The sequence below is a fragment of the Cervus canadensis genome, chromosome 9, assembly GCF_019320065.1.
Source record: "Cervus canadensis isolate Bull #8, Minnesota chromosome 9, ASM1932006v1, whole genome shotgun sequence".
Lineage (NCBI taxonomy): Eukaryota > Metazoa > Chordata > Mammalia > Artiodactyla > Cervidae > Cervus > Cervus canadensis.
The window spans coordinates 40,017,863-40,032,392 of record NC_057394.1 but is presented as its reverse complement, the minus strand read 5'-3'; positions in this window follow the sequence as shown (position 1 = coordinate 40,032,392).

Genomic DNA, 14,530 nt, shown 5'->3' with positions numbered 1-14,530 from the left:
TCCTTCTTCCACAGATTTTTCAGTTAATTCATGAATCTATTTTATTTCTGATTCTTTTCATTCTTAATAAAGGTTGGAATTCTTATCGAGTCAACAGAAATTAAAATATGTTTAATGAAAATATGCTAATAAATAAGCAAAGGCATTAATAAACATTATCACTAAACAGCAGCTTCCACTTACTTCAGACGTCGATAATTTCTATGTAGTGAGCAACTTCTTGTGATGGCCCACTCTGAGCATTCTTTTGTACACGTGACTTACATGCCTGGATACAGATTCGATTTAATTCCTGGGTTTAAAATAGTATACCCTTAGGGGTAATGAAACAATAGGGATAAAATAGCAAACAATTAAAAAAAAAAAACCTTAATATTCAAGAGTGATTCTGAGGCATACATACTAGGAACAACTGGTCCAGTTATAAAAAAAACAATAACAGAATATTTTGTAGGTCATGGTGTTTTACAGAAAATTTCCAACTTCTCTAGTATGTACAATTCCCCAAATAAATGCAGAAGCGGCAGCTATTCTGAGAACCCTTCGAGCAAATTTCTCGAGACAAGCTTTGTTATTAATCATCCTAATTTTGTTCCCATTGTGTTACATTGGGGAAAAATAGTTGTACAACGGACAAGTACACTACTAAACAAAACGCTCATCTTTTTCTTGAGTCAAAACGGAAGGCTAATAAAGACCATTTAAAATAAAAGGGCCCATTACTCCTCAGTTTTATATGAGCTTACATGCTTTCATTGTGCAGAGTGTGTTATTAATTTCACATGCCAGATTCATAGGTTTCTGCAATATCAGGTTTGATGTATTCATTATCGGCACTCAGTACATTAATTCACGCTGAAGTCCGGTAAATCAAAATTATACCATCTGGCTTCCTGTTCTTAATGATGAATTTGATGTAGGGGTGATTAAGATTGTTAGGCTTTTGAATTTTAATGTAAAAATTAGGGGATTAAAAAGGCATTTAGAAATGACCAATAGTTAGAATAAACTTACTGACAGGATCTAATTTGTGTACTTGCTAGTAAAGCTCCATTTTAATTAGCAGCCACAGTCTTTCAGCACAAGCTCAAAGAGACAGAAGTTTAGTGATTAAGAAGATGAAGCTGTTAAATTGATAAATTGACCTTGAAATACTTGTAACTGTGGGGGACGGCCCAGTAACTCAGATTGTTAGTATGTCGCATTGTCGCATGGGGAACTGAGTCCAAGAGTGACCCCACGCACAAAATTTTTTTTTTAATGGGGGGAGGGGCAGGCAGCGCACCATTCTCATCTGGGGAGCAGAGGTAAATAAATACAAGAACCTGCATACCTGAGGGTTGACACTATAATAATAGGAAGGTGAAGATTCCATCACTCAGAACGCCTTGACAAGTGACATTTGAATACTATGTCTAAACTTGAAAGCATTGGGTTGGCCTTCTTGGTTCCTTGCAATAATGATGCTGTACCCATATAATAAGATCAGGCAGAAAGATACTCAAGCAGTACATTAACTCAGGAAATCTAGGGCATAGCCACCAACACTCTGCCCTTTTCTTTTTTTTAAGAAGAAATATGGAAATTGAAGAATTCTAAACATCCATGTATATAACACACAGCCATTGCACTCAAACTTGACATGAGACTTGTTTTAATTGAAAGACCAATCTGACATTTGACAGTTAAAATTGCCTCTGATTTTAATAGAAGCATTTGAAATGTTACACCGAAGTCATTACACCTTTTCTGCATAAAGAAGTTTAATAGTTAAACAAGTTAAGAAGGAATAGGCTCTTAATGTAAAATATTATTAGAATAATATGAAGAAATATCCTCATTTTTCTCTAAGACATCAAGCTAAAAGTGCAACAAGCTATACGATAGAAAAATAAGTTTGAAAATAAAAGTATCTCCTGAGAAGAATAAAAAAAAAAATGTGCTACCTTGTGCAGTCTGATAAAATGGGATGCTTTAGTTCCTGTGAAATTAATAAACATAGTCACTAATGCACTAAAATAAAATACAGTCAGAATGACTTACATCAGAAAACAAGTACATCTGTATATATCAACAATTTGAAAGATTCTGATTCCTGGCAAGTCAAGGAATATTTTAAATCTTATATTTTAGAGGAAATCGAATCTTGACTAACCACTGCAATTTATGTCATTTTAAATAAGATATATTTGAATAAGTATATTTTTCATGCCCTAAAAAGACTGATGTCTTTTTTTTATAAGCTCATCCTGTGACACACTTGAGTAGGTAGGTATATTGATTTTTTTTTCTTTTTCTGATGGCAATGAAGTGTAAATGGAAAATATCAGACTTGGCAATCACTTAAACCATGTGAAAATTTCAGAGTGAAGGCTATTAGAGTCACTTTGTGATCTCCCCAGATGACCAGAGGGAGGGGAGGGAAAAAAAAAAAAAACATTTCTACATTTCTTCAGATCCTTTGTGTGACAGCTAAGGAGAATAACATTCTTTCTAATACGCCAGTTTTCGTCTCTGGTTGAGAATAACCTCAGTGCTTTCTTATGTCACAGGCTGAGAAGATGAAAGACCGAGCCTTGTGTAAATGGCTTTGTCTAACCATCAGTCTTTAGCTCTGCGAGGCAGCTGTACTATTGACATTAGCTTGTGCACTGGGTGAAATTGAAGTGAGTTAAATGTGACCTTGGCTTAGTTGTTGAAGTAGAAATGAACTCTACTGGGAGTGAAAAAAAATAAGACCAGTTTCTCTAACTTCATTTTTTCTTTAATGAGTTTAACAGTACTCTTAGGATTTGATACATTTTATAAAAACGCTTTTATTTCCTTTTCTATTATACACGGAGTAATCAGCATTTAGTGAGGTTAGCTTGCTCTTTTGTTGTGAAATCCTTGTTTCAGGTGTTTATGTGCCATATTCCGGAAAAAAAAAAGACACTTATTTTTTCCCCTTCCCCCTTATTGATCATAACCGGTATATAGAGTCAGAAGATTTTCATGTGTATGAGTTCATGGACTTTAATAACAAATATGGGACCTCTGAAACAGTCTTAAATGCCCAGTGCTTTTAATGACATTGCGTCGTCCACTAGATTACATGCATGCCCACTGAATAACCTGCTGGAAAGTCACGTGGAGGGAACACATGAGACCTCTGGAAGCCTGGAAGTGCTGGAACACTTCCAAGACTGAAACTTTTTTGTTTACAGACAAAATACATATAAGGTAATATTTATGTCAAAAGAACATAGGATCGATGATACCTTTTAGGCGGAGATAATTCAGAAATTCTCTGAAGTTTCATCTCTATTTTGAACGTTCCTAACTCCTTTATTCACAGATACATTAATTACATACTTTTATGTATATTTTTGTTCGTATGTGAGTATATATGTGTATAGAGGTGAGTGTGATACATGGATGTAACTGACCAGGACCCCATGGGGCCTTCTCAAGACAGACCACTGCCCTATGTCCTCTGCCTGCTTCTTGTCTATAGAAAAACTTTAGCCTGCTACATCTTCCCCAAGTTCCAAAGAACAAATTTAATCAGGGAAGTGAGAAAATTCAGAAAGAAAGGAAAACTGTCAAACAAGGTAAAACAATAATAGTTGAGCCATTAAACAAAGTCAAGGACCTTTAGCTCTTCCTCAAAGACTGTAAATAGTATTCTAAGCCTTATCCTTTTAGCTATTCTGCAGATATTGAAACCTCCACCAGGTGGAAGATTGCTGTCCACAAGTATATAGACCCCGGGCAGATTGGGACCAGAAGGTGAATGATGCTGACTCCTGATTACCTCATCACCATCCAGTCAGAAGAATATCCATGAGCTGATCAGGCAACCCACAACTTTCATCACCTTGTCTTCAAAAACCTTTTCCTAAAAGCCACCAGAGAGTTCAGGCTTTTTAAGCACTAGCTGCCTGGACTCCTTGAATGGCCCCCTGAAACAAATATGCCCCTTTCCTTCACCACAACCCAATGTCAGTAGATTGGCTTTGCTGCACAGGCAGATCCAAGTTTGGTTCAGTAACATGCATACCTGTACACATTATTGTAGCTAATAATAATGACCTGTGAATAACAAATCAGATGTTTCAAGTTCAGTTTCTGTCATCAGATTTATCAAAAATGCTCATCATGGGACTATTTTAATTAGCTTATCTGATCCAACTTGAACAAGCACAGTCTAAACTCCTGATATTTTGCAGTTCATAGTTCACTAGTAATGCATTTCTGCCTGTCTGCCTGCTAACCATGCCCTCCTCCAGGGGATCTTCCCAACCCAGGGACTGAATCTACATCTCTTATGTCTCCTGCATTTGTAGGTGGATTCTTTACCACTAGCGCCACCCAAGAAGCCAAGGCATTTCTACTACTATCCTAAAGTAGTATTAGCAAGTGTTGGTAGTAGGCATCGCCATTTGGTACTGATGGAACCTGCACTTTTGGCTTCTTCCTTTAATCATCTTTCCACTAGTTTAATACTCCAGAGTTTTTCTTCTCCCTGATTGTTCTGGGTGAAGTAGTGACTCACCCACAACACTCACATTCTAATCCCTACAATACGTTACCTTATGTGACAAAAGGGCTTTGCAAATGTGGTCAAGAGAAGGATCTTGAGGACTATCTGAGTGGATCCAGTGTAATTACAAAGATCCTCATTGGAGAGAGGCAGACAGGTCAGTCAGAGACTGACTGTGGACTAGATATGATAGCGGCAGCAGAGGTCAGGAATGCAATGAAGTGAGTCAAGGAATGTGTGAAGAGCCTAGACGCTAGAAAAGACCTAGAAGGAAATGGATTTTCACCTTGAGGCTTTTTCAGAAGGTACACAGTCCTGCCCATCTATTTTTAGACTCCAGACTTCCAGAATTAGAAGATGATAACGTTTGTGTTGCTTTGAACCACTAAGTTTGTAGTAATTGGTTACACCACCACTGAGGAACTAATACACTGATGCATGTATGTTTTAGTTCTCTGTATAGTGATGCACACCATGACATGGTTGTCACTCATTTAAATAGTGTTTTATCACTTATGATGGTTTTGTTCACCTTTTGACTTTTGTGCTCAAATAAGTATATATAGATTTGGCAGTCATGTTTAGGAATGGCTCTGCAAAATGACAGTATTTGAAAAAGGAATCACAGCAGTCTTTAGAAATAGAAGACAAATTGGAAAGCTGGCAGGGCACTCTACATAAAATTAATCATAAAAATGTTATGATCACCTGCAGAAGTCAATACAGTGAAGACAGAGAAGACGGGAAGGTCTTCACTTGGATAAAGGGTCGTGGGAAGATGCCATGGTGGACAGCGGGTCACATGCCATCCAGAGTAGACAGAACTGGTGGTAGGGAGTCTTCTAGGCAAATCAGAAGGAGGCTGGGCCAGAAGCTTGGCTGGTTAAGGCCTGCCTTGTGGCTGCTGACCCTCACAAGGACCATTCTGGGACAATAGAGAAACAAGCCTGGATTTGAAACTAGAATGAATTGCTGGGCTTCCCAGGTGTTTGTTCAGAGAGTACACGATGAACTTGGAGATAAAGCTGACTAGGTCAAGAGGGACGGAGAAGGCAATGGCACCCCACTCCAGTACTCTTGCCTGGAAAATCCCATGGATGGAGGAGCCTGGTAGGCTGCAGTCCATGGGGTCGCTAAGAGTCGGACTTGACTGAGCGACTTCATTTTCACTTTTCACTTTCATGCATTGGAGAGGGAAATGGCAGCCCACTCCAGTGTTCTTGCCTGGAGAATCCCAGGGATGGGTAAGCCTGGTGGGCTGCCGTCTATGGGGTCGCACAGAGTCAGACACGACTGAAGCGACTTAGCAGCAGCAAGTCAAGAGGGAAGCACTTTTCATGGGCTATGCCATATCTTGGGAGTGTCTACAACTGGAAGACCTTACTCAGGCTGAATTGGCTGTGCTCTCCCTTGCATTCACTAAGGAGTACAGGCTTAGGAAGGTGCTTTGGCAAGATGGACCAAACAAGGGCTTTAGACTTTAAAAGGGACACACCACATTGGAACTCCAGAACTGCCCTTTAGTGGCCATGCTTGCTTGGATATGTAAGTAAATACGTAAGCCTAAATCTTAGGCTCTTCTACCAAGTGGGCTAATAATGACTATTTGGTGTGTAATTCTTATGGGAGTTAAGAGACATAAGGTAAGAACAGTATCTGACATTGTCTGGCATGTAGGAGGTGCTCAGTAAATGCGAGTTTCCCTCATTTCTCCCAGGTCTCAAAGGAGGATTGTGAGCATTTTGAAGCGTCAGTGTGCCTGAGGTTGGCTCTTGTCCACACCACTTATCTTGAGTTTCTCATCAGCTTTCCAACAGTCCTTACTCATCTTGCTTATGCCCTTATCATCATTACCATATATCTAGCATTATGAAGACCTACTAATGCTATTCATATCGCTTTTTATCTTCTGAAATTTCAGTGGAACTACATTCATCACATTCTCAATTACCCTTCTCCAATTCCATTTACAAAAGAGAAAAAGATCATATTTATTTGATATTATCATGTCAGGAATGATGTGTATTTTCATGTGCACTAAAATATCATATGTATATGGTATATATGTAATCCATTTAAGTAAACATATATGTATGTATGTAATCTGAATATTTATATTGAATTTAAAATAATAAATATGTCACACTATTATGTGATGAGACTGCATAATACTTTTGGTATGTTCATATAATCTTATTAGTCACTCTACAGGCTGAAAATGTAAAAATTATATATATATATAAATGGCAAAATCCTTCCTGAAAATTAATTAGAATAACTTGATTGTAAAATGGTTTTAGGAAAGGGAATATATTACTAAAGTGCCAAGATATCAAAGACATGAATTTCAAATGGAACCACATATAACTCACGTAATCGTTTCAGCATTAGGCTGACATACTTTGGATGTTCATTTATCATGCAGATCATAGGCATGAAGATTTTTACAACTGCTGTGAAAAAAATATATATTTGCAAGGGGTCACTGCAATGATTTTTCAGCTGGCCAGGGTGAATCCTAACCACAGAGAGTGTGTGGGGAGGGGTGGTTATAGGGGTGTAAGAATAACTCAGGGGCTCTTCAAATTGTACCCTCTCCAATCCAGATTTTAATAGAGAAGAAATATTTTTCCAGAGAACTACACGCTCTTTCAATGCAGAGGTACACCAGGAATGTTCAGAGGCATTTTTCAAATTATACCCCACCCTACAGAAGTGATTAAATGCCCTCTTGGAAAAATGCCTGCCCTTCTGTTGTTGAAAATAATTCCCCCAATGTGAGTCACAGCTCCTGGTGAAGCCTATTGGCATCTTGCTGGTGTGCTAGTGGGGAAAGCTGGCTGGAACCACTTCGGTAGCCCAGCATTCTTAAATTCAGTTCCTTTCAAAATCATTATAGAAACTGGGAAAATATATGTTCCAGATAAAGTCATATGTGGGCTTCCCAGGTGGCTCAGATGGTAAGGAATATGCTTGCAATGCTGGAGACCCAGGTCCAATCCCTGGGTTGGGAAGACCTCCTGGAGAAGGAAATGGCAACCCACTTCAGTATTCTTGCCTGGATAATTCTATGGACAGAAGAGCCTGGCAGACTACCATCCATGGGGTCGCAGTTGCACCACTGAGCAACTGACACATATGCATATAGATAGACCTAGAGATTATCATACTTTGTAAAGTAAGTCAGACAGGGAACATGTATGATATCACCTATGTGTGTAATCTAAAAAATAGTGTTGCAAATAAAGCTATTTACAAAACAGAAACAGACTCACAGACATAGAAAACAAACTTTGGTTAGTCACCAGAAAGTAAGATGCCACCTTTACTTTGAGGCAAAAGGCAAGACATCAAAAGGCATACCCATAGACATAGAAAACAAGCTTATGGTTACCAAAAGGGAAATGGAAAGTGAAAGTGAAAGTTGCTCAGTTGTGTTCGACTCTTTGTGACTCCATGGACTATATAGTCCCCGTAATTCTCCAGGCCAGGATACTGGAGCGGGTAGACTTTCCCTTCTCCAGGGAATCTTCCTGACCCAGGAATCATACCAGGGTCTCCTGCATTGCAGGCAGGGGGAGTGATAAATTAAGAATTTGGGAATAGCAGATAAAAACTGCTATAGTAAATAGGTAAACAGCAATATCCTACTGTAGAGCACAGAGAACTATATTCAGTATCTAGTAATAACTTATAATGTAAATGAATCTGAAAAAATATATATATTTGTATAACTAAATCACTTTGCTGTACCCCAGAAATTAATACAATATTTTAAATCAACTATACTTAATTTTTTAAAAAGCCACCCTGTGTGGACACGAGTGTCAATCTAGCAAGAGATGATTGAAGTCAGATAAGAGGAGAGCAAGAGAAAAGACAGACTGGAAAGAATATAAGATGAAAATCTCAGTGTGTTGAAGTCAGCAGTAAGGAAAAAGTCTAGCTCTGGCTTGACTGCTGGGTTTGAAACTCAATACTATGGCAACCTTAGTTAACTCACACTCTCCAGAGTTTACTTCTTATGTATAGAACCATCCAGCCACCCCCATCAGGAACAAAGGACATTAACACAGTATCTGGCGCAGACTAAGCACTTGATAAATAGTGTTTCTTGTCACTGTCAAGTCAGCAGGGAGCAGACTGACCTGTCTTTCTTGAACAGGTAGGTCTCTAGTCCCTTGAGTAAAGCTAGGTGGATAGTATTTGCAGACAAGCCCTAAGAATAAGGCAAAGACTCAATTATTCAAACAGGGTGTGATGAGTTTGACCTGATGATGAGTCACTTGAACAACAAAACTGGGGCCTCTTTCCTGTGAAGGTAAGTGTCCCCATGACCTGAGGATGAACCTTACCAGTATAGAGGATCACATAGTCCCAAATGTGGGCAAAAGTGCAAGGTTTCAAGGGAGAGGCTATGTCATCAAAAGTATAGACTCTGGGATTTTTCTCTCAAAGGATTTTGGAAAATAACCTAACTGAAACCTAAACCTAACCTTTACTCACCTACATAACTTGGATCAAATATCAGTCCTTGTTCTCACCTACATAACCTGGATCAAATATCAGTCCTTGTTAGTGTCAGAGAAATGGTACTGTGTTTCTTTCCATGGGCCATATTTTCCCAGTAAATAAAAATGGGTGCTTTTGGCAAATAGCAACAACAACAAAAAAACACAAAAAGCCCCGTATCCAGCCTAGGTGAGTTACCCCGCTGTCTAGGTGGCAGTGATTATTTTGCAGGAACCGTCACTCTGGGGGCCTGCACTGAACAGGGGGGCTCACGGGCATGTGGAGAGTCCTCCAGACACGCAGCCTCTGTGCCAATAATCACTGCCACCTCCCTGCCTGTTTGTCTCATTGGCTCTACGCTATTTTTATTTTTCCATGTTTTTTCCGGTTTCTCATGGTCTCTATCACGTTGTTTGTGTTTGTACCTGTAATCTCGCAGTGGAGTAAAAGTATCAGGGGGGCAGGGGGCTTTGTTCTGTCCATTCATGCTAAAGTCTAGTAGGCGAATGCCTGGCCAAGGCCATTCTCTTGTTAAATGCCTGCAGTCCGCTCCCTGGACAAACTGGTTGAATAACTGAAGCCATGAGGATGACATTTGCCCAGAGCTTTGCTCTAACCCTAGAGTCCCCTCTGATTCTGCACTTTTTCAAAAAAAATTTTTTTACTTAATTTTAGACTTACTGCAAAGTTGTAAAAGTAGTACAAAGACAAGTATCATAAAATACCTCTCATATGTGAACTCGAAAAAGAAATGATACGAATGAACTTATTTACAAAACCAAATTAGATTAATAGACATTAAAAAACAAAACTATGGTTACCAAAGGGGATAGCAGGCTAAGGAGAGATAAATTGTGTGTGTGTGTGTGTGTGTCTAACTTTGCTGCACTCTTGAAAGTAACACATTGTAAATTAACTATACTTCAATTTAAATAGGAGAAAAAATTAACAAAAACAAAATATTTGATCCAGGAAAAGTTAGTACAAAGAATTACTGCAGATCCTTCACCCATATTCTACAAATGTTAACATTTACCTTGTTTGCCTTTATCATTCTCCGTGTGTGTATCTATTTCTTTCTCTCTCTCTCTTACACACACACATGGGCACACATGCACACACATATATATTAGTTTCAGGAATACTTTAAATAGTATACATAGTGCCCCTTTTATCCCTTAATATTTCAGTGTATTTCCTAAAATCAATAATATAACCACAGTACAATTATCAAAATCATGATTCTTACATATCAATTTTATTCAAAGGTCACTACTTGTCCCATGGATAAACCATGTAGCATTTACTTTTTCAGACCCAAGACCCAATTCAAGATCATATATTACATGCAGTTGTCATGGTTCTTTAGTCTCTTTTGATCTGGAACAATCTATCAGAAAATTTTTTTATCATTCTTAAAGCATTTTGTAGAGTGTCCCTTAGCTTGAGTTTGTCTGGTGTACCCCCAGACTATGCATTTTTGGCAAAAGTATCTTACAAGCAAAACTGGATTCCATTCACTGCAGTATATTAGAAGTCGCAGGATTTTTTTTTTCCTTAACTTGTGATGTTAACACCAATTTCTTGATTAAGGTGATATCTACCAGGCTTCACCACTAAATTATTCCTCCTGGTTTCTCTGTAATGATTAAGTGTCTTCTTATAATACTCTCATTTTGGAGAGGGTCCTATACATGTTCATCCTCTGTAAAAGTTTTAACAGAGAGCTGGTTTCTGGGTATCCAGATTTAGTGATCTAAGAATCAATTGTCCTTTGAACCACCATTCATATAAACCTAGTTCAGCTTACCCTCTCACCTCGCCCACCATCTGTATGTTATGTGTAATAAAACTAAATAAAGTTTAGAATAAAATGACCTATACAAGAGTGAAAACTTTCCAGGATAGTACTCATAAAAAAGAATTTATCCATGATACTAGATAATTGGGTCTAACATGCAAATAATTTTCTTTGGATCAAAAAATATCACTTTTATTGTATTTTAATTAAATGTAATTCTGAGTTTGACTAATGGTTTTGGTGACAAAGTTGTAGAAGAGATTTTTTAAAAGTTTTAAGGAACATTTTCAGACTTTTCTTGTTCTTACTTTTACACTGATAGAGCAGCCTAAGAAGGAAAATATCATTTGCTTAACTGCTGTGGTATAAGAGAAGACACAGGTGCATGGACTGTATGATGGGAAGCCATTTGCCAGTCAAATATTAAAAGAAGTGAAAAAAAATCACTGTTGAAAATAAAAACATAGTGTTCTCATAGTAGCACTTGCACAGAAACAATCTAATCACATCATCTATTTGTTCATTTTTAATAAAAAGAAATAAAATTTACATTCAAGTTACTCATCAATAACCAAACCCTGAGCTAAATAAGGTTAAAATTAGAGTTTGTGGTTCACTGTTTTGAAATCTCTCCCTTTAGTTCTTTTTATAGTTGCCTTCCTTTTATCATCCTGGCTCTAAAACTTACCAAGATATTTCTCTGTGCCTTGGGTTCTTCGTAATTAAAATGGGATGTTAGTAATAGTATACATAGTGAGTATATAGTGAGGATGGAGTGAGGAAGGAATGATTTCATGTACATAATATTCTTAGAATGGTGTCTACAAAAGGTTAAATGCCATGTACAGTTTAACCAGAATAATTATTATTTAAGTTAGTTGACAGGGTCTTTAAAAACAACCCTAGAATCGCTCTCACAAGAAGCTCTCCCAAAACTCAGTGTATGGTCAGAACCAGAACTATGATCTATTCCAGTTAAAGGACACAAAGTGAATCAGCAAAGGGAAAGGGCACTACTTGATATGTAAATATACATGTACGTATATATATACAACAGACTGGCTCCAAATAGGAAAAGGAGTACATCAAGGCTGTATATTGTCACCCTGCTTATTTAACTTATATGCAGAGTACATCATGAGAAACGCTGGGCTTGAAGAAGCACAAGTTGGAATCAAGATTGCCGGGAGAAATATCAATAACCTCAGATATGCAGATGACACCACCCTTATGGCAGAGAGTGAAGAGGAACTAAAAAGCCTCTTGATGAAAGTGAAAGAGGAGAGTGAAAAAGTTGGCTTAAAGCTTAACATTCAGAAAACTAAGATCATGGCATCTGGTCCCAACACTTCATGGGAAATAGATGGGGAGATAGTGGAACCAGCATCAGACTTTATTTTTCTGGGCTCCAAAATCACTCCAGATGGTGATTGCAGCCATGAAATTAAAAGACGCTTACTCCTTGGAAGGAAAGTTATGACCAACCTAGATAGCATATTAAAAAGCAGAGACATTACTTTGCCAACAAAGTCCATCTAGTCAAGGCTAGGTTTTTCCAGTAGTCATGTATGGATGTGAGAGTTGGACTGTGAAGGAGGCTGAGCACCGAAGAATTGATGCTTTTGAACTGTGGTGTTGGAGAAGACTCTTGAGAGTCCCTTGGACATCAAGGAGATCCAACCAGTCCATCGTAAAGGAGATCAGTCCTGGGTGTTCATTGGAAGGTCTGATGTTGAAGCTGAAACTCCAGTACTTTGGCCACCACACGCAAAGAGTTGACTCATTGGAAAAGACCCTGATGCTGGGAAGGATTGGGGGCAGGAGGTGAAGGGGACGACAGAGGATGAGATGGCTGGATGGCATCACCAAATCGATGGACATGGGTTTCAGTAAACTCCGGGAGTTGGTGATGGACAGGGAGGCCTGGCATGCTGTGATTCATGGGGTCTCAAAGAGTCGGACACGACTGAGCGACTTGAACTGAACTGAAGTGATATATATACAAAGTCCTGGAGAAGCCAGACAGAAGCTTCCAAGAGTGTCCTTCCAGCAGAGTGAAATAGGACATACTTAAGCACCCCAACGATGAGTTATCATAACACATGTGAACAGTTGGCTATCAGGGAAGCTAAGGAGAAAATCTGTGCCCAGGGTTTTCACTGGGAGTTGGTAAGATAGAAACACTTGCCTAACATGTATCAAAATTTCAGACTTCCCAAAGGAAAGCAGGTGTCCAGCATAGGCCATATGGTTTGCACAAACTATTTAGGCAGTGAGCCACTCCTATCAGTTAAGATTTGGAAACCCTCTCAATACCCAAGTTCCCAAGTACCAAAACGCCAGCAAAGGACCAACCTTGTAAACATGCCTTTTTAAGGAGAGCATCCCGCTGTATTTTTCCTTTACAGTTAGATATTGCTATCTTATTGTCTCCATGAAGATTCAATTCTTAACAAGTAACTTCCCAATGGAAAAGTAACATGCTTTAGAGGCATAAGTCAAATAGACTGAAATGTACCAAAATCAAAGTCAATTGCACAGTACCAAGTGTTACTTCTAGGCAATGACTTCATGCAAGTATTTTCAAAGCACAATGGAACCAAGGAAATACAATGATTACCTTCTAAAACAATAACATAAGGCACCTTACAGAAAAGGATAAGCTTTACTTATGAGCAGGTTGAATTTAATTCTTCAGTCTTTTGCTCTTACATATCCGATTTTCCAGTTACACTTTCCATACTCAATTGATAAAAAAAACTCAACTTAGAACTCTGAACAGCTAATTGTTAAATGTGAGTAAATAAGAGGTGAGTAAATAAAGCTTCCAGTATCAACAATATCAATGGAGATGCTATAGATTCTCCGGAATCATCTGGAATCTGCAGGGCAGAAAACTTAGGCATTGATAATATGCTTTTAATTTCATTGAATTTTATTTACAGTGTTGCTTAATTTCTGCTGTATAGCAAAGTGACTCAGTTATACATGCAAGTATATATGTGTATGTATATATATTTTTTCATATTATTTTCCATTATGGTTTATCACAGGATATTGAATATAGTTACCTGTGCTATACAATAGGACCTGCTGTTTATCTATTCTATAGTAGTTGCCATCTCCTAATCCCAAAATTCCTCATTGATATTTTTGATAATATGTATGATTTACTGACAAATATGCATTAATAATCTTTAAGCAAAGATTATTTGCTTATGTGAAGGCATAACTGTGGGAGTATATTATTCCTTAATTCTAAAGAAAAAAAGCACTTGGTCAGGTCAGCTTATCAAATGCCAAATTTGTGCTAGGCAATGAGGTCCTGACCTTGAGGAGTTTAACATCTCTGGGGGAAACATGGACACATGATTTGAATACAATTCAGTCAAATATAATAAACATGCATGATAAAATTACTATTGAAAAGTCTCTGCAGAGAAATTCCAACTTAAGGTATTGTTTTGTGAGCTTAAGTCATTCAACCTCTCTGGGTTCAAGTTTCCCCATTTGTGGGGAAATATAGTCTTGTCCTCAAATTGCAATATTTCAACTAAGAGAAGTTCTGTCCTATTTCTGAGAATTTACAAAGGTGGTAAGGATAAGTGGTAGCTGTGATATTCTAGATCGTTTATCAAAAATAATATTAAGATCCTGGAACATTTGAAATATTAAGAATATTTTCACTCAAC